Raw genomic sequence first — 10983 nt, 5'->3', positions numbered from 1 at the left:
CATTAATTGGGCACTCTAGATTGCCCCTAGGTGTGATTGTGAGTGCGATTGTTTGTCTCTATGTGCCCTGCCATTAATTGGACACTTTAAATTGCCCGTAGGTGTGATTATGAGTGCGGTTGTTTGTCTCAATGTGCCCTGTGATTGGCTGGCAACCACTTCAGGGTGTACCCCGCCTCCTGCCCGTCGACAGCCGGGATAGGCTCCAGCACTCCCTGCGACCCTCGTGAGGATAAGCGGCTAAGAAAATGGATGGACGGATAAATTAAGGAACAATCACAAGCTACTCAGGTGGATATTATCTGACACTCAGTTTCTGCCAGCTTTCGTGGATGACACTTTCAATTAGTGGACAATGAAGGCAATATTCAATAACTAATAAACCGACCAGTAATTTGATTTAAAAAAAAAAAAAGGTAATCTCCAGATTTGATGAAGGTCTTGTAGTAATGTAGTAATTCAACATTATTCCTGAGATCAAAGCGGGAAACTGAATTTGAAGTTGTAATCATGTTATAAAATACAATAGCATAGTAAAACATACGTTTTATTTCGAGTATATTTAATATTTTTAGCCACTGCAACACGCAGTCACAGCTTTAATCTGCAGTTAAATGTAGAAACATTTTTTTTTTAAAATGGGTTTTTCATACAACATTTGTTTTCTTCAGGATTCATTTTCGCCATGACGGGTAGAATAGTCACGGCCACTTTTCAGGAAAATGTTTGATCAAAATCGTGAAGTATTAATTTAATAATCGACGTCAAGCTTTGCTTTTCTCACAGATTTGATGCCGATGCTTAAACACCTGCGGCTAATTGTTATGAAAATAACCGGCGTTAGCAACCGTAAAAAAAGGCAAGATGAAAAACAAAAGTCATTTTCATTACTCCTTAATGATGCTACATAAAAATTAACATTGTCTTAATAATATAGATGAGGACCGTATGAGCTTAGGAAACGGGTTATCTGTTTGTCGTAAAATTATAACCATATCAAATTGAAATTGAGAACTAGATATGACGACGAGGTGAACTCAGTGACGTGCTACGTAGCGGCCAGCGGCCATGTTACTCGGGGCAACAGTCACATCAAATTCAATGCGTGTATACTGAAAAGAAAAAATGATATCAATTTTCAAATTTCTAAACCAACTGTTACGAGTTGTACTCATGTGGAATAGCTCTAAAAATATCCCCAAAAATATATCTATTTTTTATTATTCTTAGTTACCTTGTGATAGTGCATAGCTGTTTGTTCCATTTCAAAGTTAACTAAACATTTATACCTATAAAAAAAATGTTAAAAGACAGAGTATTGCCTTTATTTTCAGTTTAACTATCGTGTATAAACATAAACCCCGTCAGGAATCCTCGTACAAACTGCACACTTTATCAAAAGTTAAATATACTGATTTCTTACTTTTTTTTAATTTTTAATTTGCTGCCGTGAAAACACATGTGGGAGCCCTCATTTTTGTGTTCTCGCTCTCTCAAGCAAACACACAGAAAAACAAACAAACAAACAAACAAACAAACAAACAACGTTTACTGGAGTCGAGCTGGTTCGTGTGCTGCTTGTATTTTCCACCAGGTGTCGCTGTTTCCCCAAATAGCAAATGCCGGCGTTCCACGCACGTGGCCGCTCTTCCGTTGAGTGGGAGCGGAGTGTCCACGCGTGATTGAGCCGCTGTCTTCCGCCGCCGGCGCCACTCTTCTGCCGACACGTTAGGAATGTGTCACATATCGTCGAACGTGTCGATAAAAGCGAGCTGGCGCCACGTGTCGTGTCACATCATCGTCTCGCCACCTGCCCTGATTTGAACGAGACCGGGGGGTGCGTTCAAAGACCAGTCAGGTGGGGATGAATTCGTATACTGCCCCCCCCCCTCTGCTCTTGTACAGATGCGTTCAAAGACCGGACGACTCACGTGTCTACGTTGTTGTTTAAAAAAAACAAACAAAAAAAAAAAAAAAAAAGGGAAGCCCAATTGAATTTAACGGAAAGCGGGTTTATTTTATATATATTTTTTGTTTTTGTTTTGTGAGATCCGGGTCTTCCCTCGGAGTGACAGCTATCCGGGCCAGAGATGGCAGCTGTGGGATGTGTCCACATCCGAGCACCGCCCTCGTCGCACACCGGCTGACGAGGCAAGTTGCTTTTTTTTTTTTTTTTTTTTTTTTTTTTAAATATTCTTTCCCTCCTCCTTCTTCTCTTCACGTCAGCGGCTCCTCTGAGTTGTCGAACTTTTCTCATCCGAGGCGGCAGGTCGTTCGGCTCCTGCTGGAATGAAAACATCCCCGCTTGCATCCGCTGCGAGGTAAGACCGTTGAACCGTCGCACTCTGCTACTTCTCCATTCATGTAAAGTTGTTGTTTTTATCTGCCGAGTTGTGTTATATACCATGACTCACATTTAAGTGACTTTTATTTCATTTTTTTTGTTTTCAAAACTTGGTCATCACCTCCTCTTTCTCAAACATTTAGCTTCAGTTCTTTGACTTTGAGGTCCATGTACTAGTACGTTCTTTGACCTTACTACTAGGACATCTTTGGCGACTAAACGGAACGGTCCTCAAACGGTTTTAAGTCCTACCTGGAGGAAAGGAGCTACTTTGTGACCGTTTGGAGGTGCTCGGTCTCTGCGAATGGCAATGACCCATGGGGTTCCTCAAGGGTCAGTTCTTGGACCTCTCCCGTTCAGCCTGTTTATGCTACCCTTGGGTCAAATTCTTCAAAACTTTAGTTTTGACTACCGTAGCTATGCGGATCACACGCGGTTATATTTAGCAGTGTCTCCGGATGACTACACTTCAATTGCGGTATTGTGCCAATGTCTAAATCAGATAAATAACTGTATGAGCCAAAATTGTCTTCAACTAAATCGCAACAAAACTGAGACAATTGTTTTTGGTAATAAAGAAAAGACAATTGCTGTTAGTAAACACCTGGACTCTCTATCTTTAAAAACCAAAGACCAAGTCTGAAACCTTGGTGTTCTGATTGATTGCGACCTGACTTTCAACAATCATATCAAATCAACCGCAAAAACTGCCTTCTACCATCTGAAGAACACATCTCGAGTGAAGTCTTGTATGTGTCAAGCAGACTAGGAAAAGCTCATCCATGCTTTTATCACAAGTAGACTTGACTATCGTAATGGTCTTCTGAGTGGACTCCCCCCCCCAAAAAAGAGTATTAAACAGCTGCAGCTCGCGTTCTGGTCAAAACAACGCGGTCAGAGCATATAACTCCAATCCTAAAATCCTTGTGCTGGCTTACCGTCAGCTTTAGAATAGATTTTAAAGTTCTGCTACTGGTCTATACATCACTAAATGATTTAGGTCCTGAATACATGAAAGAAATGCTTACGGAATACAAAACCCAGTAGAGCTGTGAGATCGACCGACTCGGGTCAAATAGTGGAGCGCAGAGTCTAAAGCAAACGTGGCGAAGCAGCATTTAGCTATTATGCTAAACACAAATGGAAGTGTGAATGTTTTTAAATCCATTTTTTTTCCTCATGCTTTTTAGAATATATTCACTTTTTGATCATATTACTTGCACTGTATGCGGTTTTAACTCTTTTTTTTTTAATATTTTGTTCGTCATTTCTATTATTTTTATCCCATTTTAAATGTTTTATCTCTTTGTTTTCAAATGCCTTTAATGGTGTGAAGCACATTGAGTTACCTCGTGTATGAAATGCGCTATGAAAATAAATTAGCTTTGCTCCCTCAGCCAACTCCCAAAACGTTAATTTTTCTCCCAAGTAAAGATGTTTGCAAAATGTCTTATTTTGGTCCATCTGGTTTCACGGACTAATAGAGAAATTGAAGAATATTTACGACAGAGAGGGCCAAATTTGGCCCGCGGGCCAGAATATGACACCGATGGCACAGAGTGTACTAGTACAGCGTTAGATGTACACTAGTCGAATTTGTTCCGTCAGGAAGGGCATCCGGCGTAAAACCTGTGCCAAAGAAATATGAGCGTTCATCTGAGATGTCGCGCCGTGGCGTCCCCATAACGGGACAAGCCGAAAGAAACTTACTAGTCGTGCGATTATTACGGCGTTGTCAACTAGTGCATCCCTTTTACAAATAATTGGACTAGTGACTTTTGCTGAGTGTTTGAAGACCTTAACAGCTGTGTTTGGGTCCCCCGTGGCATCCGCACGCTAGTGTCCAAATGGAGGTGGCCAGAAAATGCCGATACGTGACGTGTCGGCTCGCTAAGGTTTTCTAGCTAGACTGCGGGTCAAAATCCAGCTAGCGTGCGCAAAAAACTCCCCTGTGGAAACCAAAGATCATGTTGTCTTGTAAAATGACACAATGATTAATTTTCCGACATTTCCTGGCTATTAATAAACTATCTATCTATCCATCCATCCATTTTCTTAGCTGCTTATCCTCACAAGGCTCGCGGGGAGTGCTAGCCTGGTTGCCAGCCAATAGCAGTGCACTATTAATAAAGCCATCCATCCATTTTCTTTGCCGCTTATCCTCATGAGGGTCCCGGGGCATTAATAAACCAATTTAATAAATGAAATGTTTATATGGCATTAAAACTCATGCTAAATGGAAGTCTGGACACATTTGCCGCTATTTAAACTCATTATGATTAACTCAGAATAAAGTGCGGCTGTTCTAGTGGGCTTTTCCTGGCGTATCCTGACAAACCAATAATAATAATCATAATAATATAACATTTATTATATAAATGAAATGTTTACTTACCCAGGCGATTAATAGCATAATGAATAGGAAATTAACAAAATAATCAACGCATAGATAAATACTCTGCTGTAGATTCTCACGGCGGCACAGCTGGTAGAGTGTTGGCCTCACAGTTCTGAGGTCCCAGGTTCGATCCTGGCCCCGCCTGTGTGGAGTTTGCATGTCCTCCCCGTGCCTGCGTGGGTTTTCTCCGGGCACTCCGTTTTCCCCCCACAACCCAAAAACGTCAAACATTAATCGGACACTTTAAATTGCCCCAAGGTGTGATTGTGAGTGTGGCTGTTTGTCTCGATGTGCCCTGCGGTTGTACCCGTTGACAGATGAGATATGCTCCAGCACTTCCCGCGGTCCTCGTGAGGATAAGCGGCAAAGAAAATGTATGGATGGATAGATGCTCACTTTGCTCTCGTAGCGCGTTATAATTTAAAACGACACGCCAACTTTATTGATACGTGCTAATTTTTTGCAGTCGATCAGCACAAAAAGTTCTGCTCAGTGTGCGTGAACGTCGGAAACCATCTGGTGGGGCACTGCCTTAAATTCGGCCTGCTAGTTTCCACTTGGGCTCCGCGCTTGAATCTCCGATCAGGCCAGGAACAAAATGATTACTTTTTGTTTTGTCCCCCCCCCCCCCCCCCCCCCCCCCTTTGAACATAACTCTGTACTAGACGTGCAGTATGACTAAATCCCGTCGTCCACATTTACCGTCTGGAATGATTCACACGTCGCGCAAGATAAGGAATCATGTCTTGAGCAATCGATTGCGTTCTCAAGTCCGTCTCGCTCAGCCTTCCAGTGGACTCTTGTTTTCTTTTTTTTAATTCATTCCACAGCAGAAGTGCCGGAATCCGAACCCCGTCCAGCGGCACTGGATAATTTATTCTCGCAGATGATGATCACTTCCTCGGTCCGTAACCACTCGGCTGCTACCGCAATATTTCTGGCATTTCCTCCAGTCATTCATAAGAAAGCTCGGGTCCGTCAAGTGTTACGATAACGGCCCTCCGCTGTTATTTAAACGGCGCTTGTTTCTGCCAAATGACGGTTGTGTTGTGCACATGTTTCTTCTTCTTCTCTGATTTACATCTTTTGCTCTTTTCAGTACACGACTCGCCTGGAGCAAAAACAAATGTATGCAAAAATCTTTTCAGGGAGGAGATCTCGTAGAACTAGAAGCTGCTGTAGCAACACAATTCAGCTGACATTTACATTACAGTAGTGCGCCCCCCCCCCCACCTCCCCCCCGCCCCAAAGTGCTGACGGAATGTGGAAGTCAAACCGCGACTGGTGCAGGTAATGCCAGCCTTGCGTGTTTTACCCCGACTGTACCAGCTTCACGGGTTTTTATTCTTCTATCCGCACGTGAATGGAAACGGCAAGCGGGTGAGCGAAAACTACAAAAGGCATCAAGCAGCGGGATTGACAAGTCAACGAATTGTAAAAGTATTAAAGACACCGCCGTGGTGCTGTGGGTGAAGTGGACAGCTGAGGTCGCGCTGATTGTTTCATGCGGTCCCGTCGAGCCGGTGCTCGTTACTGCCGGGGAGGTGTCGCAAATGTTGTCCTTCCGCTCTGCGATACTGTAATTTCCGGAGTACAGAGCGCACTGGATTATAAACCTCACCCAAGTACATTTGTAAAGGAAATACCATTTGGTACATGCAAAAGCTGCAAGTGCCCGCATTGAAACACGAGATATTTACAAAGAAAGACGGTACACAGAGAATTTAACGCTAGCGCCACCACGCTAATGCTAAAACTAGCGCAGGTTAAAAAAAAACATACTGGTAAAAATCAATGGGACACGGCAGTAACACGCTAGCGCAGTGCTCACAGGGCCGGACCGGTAAAAGTCACTTCCCCGGCACATATATTCCACCGGTGTCACCCTTGCCTTTTCCGCTCGAGTGTCCCCTTGCGGCCGTTAGGAAAAAAAAATGCACAAATTAGCCGCATCACCCGATAAACCGCTCGGTTGAAATTTTGTGAAAAAAGTCGTGGTTGATAGGTCGGAAATTACGGTACTTGTTTTTGGTGGTTTATAAGGACAGCGGAAATACCCTTTTAGATGGTACACGGAAAGAGTTTTCAAAGTTTTAATACCTTTAGCTTAGCTTAACATAGCAACAACATGGTAGTACGAACAGAGCTGGTTTAAAAAAAAAAAAAATAGCCACGGCTGCTACACTGTAGCAACAGGGCAGGTAAAAGAAAAACATACCTAATCACTGAGATGCGGCAGCAACACGCTAGTGCGGCACTAACAGGATCGGTTAAGAAAAACACACCGGTAAAAATCACTGAGACACGGCAGCAACATGCTAGCGCAGCGCTAACACTAGCGCAGCGCTAACACTAGCGCAGCGCTAACACTAGCGCAGCGCTAACACTAGCGCAGCGCTAACAGGGCCGAAATAAAAACAAACATACAGGTACAAGTTACTGCATATAGGTCATATTAATTTGGGAAAAAAGTTTCAAGATTGTTCATGGTCATTTTTTTTTTTTTTAAATATCAAAGCCTGTCATTTCAGTAGGGGTGTGTAGAATTTTTATATCCACCGTATAATATTACGCCTATGTGACTTTTAAATCACATTCATAAAAGAAATAAAATTAGTTGATTCAACAGTTAAATGAAAGGCCCACCTTAAATAAATTTGAATAGCTTTTATAATAATTTGTTTTTATTGTCAGATTGAAATGAAATTTCATTCGCAAATATATACACACACACATATATATATATATATATATATATATATATTTTTTTTTAAACAAAAGTCTCGTTTCTTTCAACATGTGTCCACTAATGTGTTCTCCAAATGTGACAACGTGTTAATTTTTTGCAATAGCGTAATGACGTGAAACCATCCAATGAATGCGTTGAGCTGTACTGAAGCTGACCAATCGCAGTCCAGTCAGATCAGGAAGGCGGGACTTAAGAGTACTTCAGAGACCAACTGAGTTAGGCTAGCAAAAATCAATATTCTGTTAACATGTTTTTGTAAATGAAATCATATAATTGATAACGAGAATTTTAAGGTTTAATTTTTTCTTTATACTCTTAAAATGATGTACAATATAAAACCAACAACTATATAATACATGACATTTGGAATTGTTTACTCCAGTCAAAGACTTTCCTGCCAACAAGATGGACTTTGTCCAGTGTTTGTGTCTTGTTTACAGGTCGTCTCGTTGATGATATCCTTTACAGGTCATGTGCTGCCACCCAATAATGCGCGTCTATTCTGAGCCGGCCGGCCTCAACTCATTGTTGACGGACAAAATCGTCTATTCTTGGCCAACGCTAACACTGTTGACCCCTTTGCTGCCATAGAACGCCGCATGAAAGATTCCCAACAGACCTTAACTTTGTTTTTTTTTTTTTTTTAATTTTGGTCCTCTGTGCTATTTTGTGTCATCTTGATGTCAAGGAACTATGCTGGAGTGAGCGTAAGAGGTCCGTTTAGTAAGGCCAGAGCCCTGTCTAAATTGAAAAGTAGTGATTTGCTGCAATTTTGTGGTTATCTGTAGGCAATTACTGTGGAAAGCTTTTTAGGGGAGGCATCCATTATTTGTGGATTCTCTCCGTTGAAGGGGGGAGAGTGTATATTTGTCTGGAAAACTATAAATAGAATGAAACTGAGCAAGGCAGTAACTGCGCAGGCCTGCTTGGGTAGAATCATGTTCTGGTACGCCAACACGCAAACTACACGCGTGCCTCGAACTTTCTGACAAGCAATATTTTTGCAGGTCGTAAGAAATTCTTCAAAAAAAGAGGCTAGCTTTATGCTAACACACAGTTCAAAACAGGCTAACTAGACTTGATGTTACGGTAGATGGAACATTGAGCGATATGTCGATTGGTTGAAGCCGTTGGCAGCCATCTTGGTACTCCCAAAACATGCGGAGGACATGGTTTACAGCACAGGTGTCAAACTCAAGGCTCGGGGGCCAGATCCGGCCCGCCGCAAGATTTTATGTGGCCCGCGAAGGCAAATCACGTGTGTCAACTTCCATGATTCTTGCTAAAAATCTGTACAAAATGTTAAATTCTTATATCACGAATGATAACATAGAGATATTGCATGCATTTTTGTGTTTCCAAACATCAACAGTAGTTGAAAAACCCATGACCTTCGAGTTATGATTCCAAAACTAGTTTCACGTGTAGATACGATGAGGGGATTAAACAATTTTATGGTTTCTCAGTCGTAGCGGCCCACTGAGAGAAACCATAAATACAATCTGGCCCGCAACACAAATGAGTTTGACACCCCTGGTTCACAGGTTGGATTATGGCGGGGGTTTTCTCAAAGTTTGGCATGTAGGATTAAAACTGGTCGTGTGAGCTTGACATTTTTTCAGTTCTGGTGACATTAAGGATTTTTAATGCGACTTGGTAAGCCAAAAAAAAGGCTAAGTGCAAAGGAAAGAGAACACCGTGACTACCAAGAAACCTTGTATATTCCCTAGGGCCCGATTTCCGTGACATGTTAACTTTTCCCAAAATACGCTGTGAAGCAATATCATCATAACATAGCAAAAAAACTATAAAAGCATTACATTTCAAGTCAATCAGTTCAATATATTTTTGTAAATAAAGAGTCACAATGGAAAAATACGTGCTAAACGCGTTGTTCATTCGTTATCTCTGCGACGTCCTATTTCAGACAGAAAATTTAAAAACTCGTTTCCTCGCATTTGGAAATCAAATTCAATTGGCAGAGTTCTGTATTAAGAAATTCATCAAAAATTTCACAGGAAATGTGTTTTCTCGCTTATCCGCTGATGAAGTTTGGGAAAATATTTACATCGCTTTTTCGCGAAAAACCAGCAGCATATAAAGGCGAAGCAGAGAGTGAACAGTGAACAACAGCAACTGTAAACAAAAAATTAGTTCAAGTGAATTAGGCTCATCTGGAAAAAAAAAAAACCTTTTACAAACAAATCGGACACTCTAAATTGCCCATAGGTGTGATTGTGGGTGCGGCTATTTGTTTCTATGTGCCCTACGATTGGCCAGCAACCAGTTCAGTGTGTACCCCGCCTCCTGCCCGTTGACAGCTGGAATAGGCTCCAGCATGGGCCGCGACCCTCTTGAGGATAAGCGGTGAAGACAATGGATGAATGAATGGATATGAAGTGCGCCCCTGGTGGCCAGGGTGCCCACAGCAGCGGAATATCAATGGGCACTCAAGTATAAAATCATATTTTTCTTTCTTGCCTTCTGTTTTTTTTTAGTAGTTTTGCTGTGTTTTTATCAAGTACAGCATGTACTGCGAAGTGCTGTTTTTATTATCTTTTAAAAAATACATTGCAGAAAAATTTTATCACATTTTTATTTTTATTTTTTAGGGGGTTGTAACAGATTAACGGCACAGCACAGGACCGATTCAAAGCAACGTCCGCCTGTTTATGCTCACGAGCGTTTCGTCCATCGATAGAAAGCATTTTGCGAGAACACCCGCCGTCGCTTTTCCCAGACACGCCGGCCGATAAGCGGCGCTGAGATAAACGCCGGCACCTCCTGTGACCTTCACGTTGACGGACGCGGCCCGTTGGCACCGCGGTCGCTTATCGGCCCGAACGGATGGTTCCTTCCTGGTTTTCTAAGGGCCGCCCGGGCTGCAATTACGCGCGGCGGACGGCCGGCCGGCCGGCGGGCTGGGCCGCGCGTGCGTGTGTGTGTACGCTCGTGTCTGTGTGCGTTTCCCAGCACTCCCCAATGTTTTCCTTTGTGCCGTCAGCTTCCTATTGTATTCTCGTGGCGAATGCGTCACGGCTCGCTCGGTCTTCTGTGGTTTCTAGGAGTCGAGGTTTGTGTTGACGGTCTTCATTTAGGCCGTGTTGGGGCAGTTTCGATGACCTCTTTTCTACCGTCCGCTGCTCGATTCTGTAAATGTACTTTCCGTTATCCTATTGGCCCCGGCGTTCCAGTTCAGATTTCCTTCAGCGTTTTGAATGCTGCCAAAAGTTCTCCGGAAGGAAAAAGAAGTTATAAGGATTACGTAACCGAGTCCTGTTTTTGAGGGCTGGAGTGCGCTATGTCTTATTTCCTGCTGTGGGGCGGACCTTTTTGTTTCCCCAATAAGCCTGTTAAAGAAGAGGACAGTACATCCACGCAAATATTTGCTTTAGCTGCTGTTATTAAACTGGGACTTTGGTATTTGATCAGAGAAGTCGTGGAGCGATGGGCTGCTAGATTGCTCGCAATCCGAAAGATTAATAAAAGGAA

At 42.7% G+C, this 10983-nt stretch overlaps 1 protein-coding gene across 4 annotated transcripts in view; it reads left to right on the top strand.

Annotated features, from left to right (window-relative positions):
* Positions 1-2231: 2231 nt before the first annotated feature.
* mical2a (microtubule associated monooxygenase, calponin and LIM domain containing 2a) overlaps positions 2232-10983 on the top strand; it is a 51800-nt gene continuing 43048 nt past the window's right edge. For all 4 annotated transcript variants that reach the window (XM_061813957.1, XM_061813955.1, XM_061813954.1 and 1 more), the window contains exon 1: positions 2232-2321. The gene's annotated coding sequence lies outside the window, so the exon portion shown is untranslated. The remainder of the gene's footprint in view (positions 2322-10983) is intronic.

This window comes from Syngnathoides biaculeatus, chromosome 3 (genome assembly GCF_019802595.1).
Source record: "Syngnathoides biaculeatus isolate LvHL_M chromosome 3, ASM1980259v1, whole genome shotgun sequence".
Classification (NCBI taxonomy): domain Eukaryota; kingdom Metazoa; phylum Chordata; class Actinopteri; order Syngnathiformes; family Syngnathidae; genus Syngnathoides; species Syngnathoides biaculeatus.
This window is presented reverse-complemented; position numbering and strand designations above follow the sequence as displayed.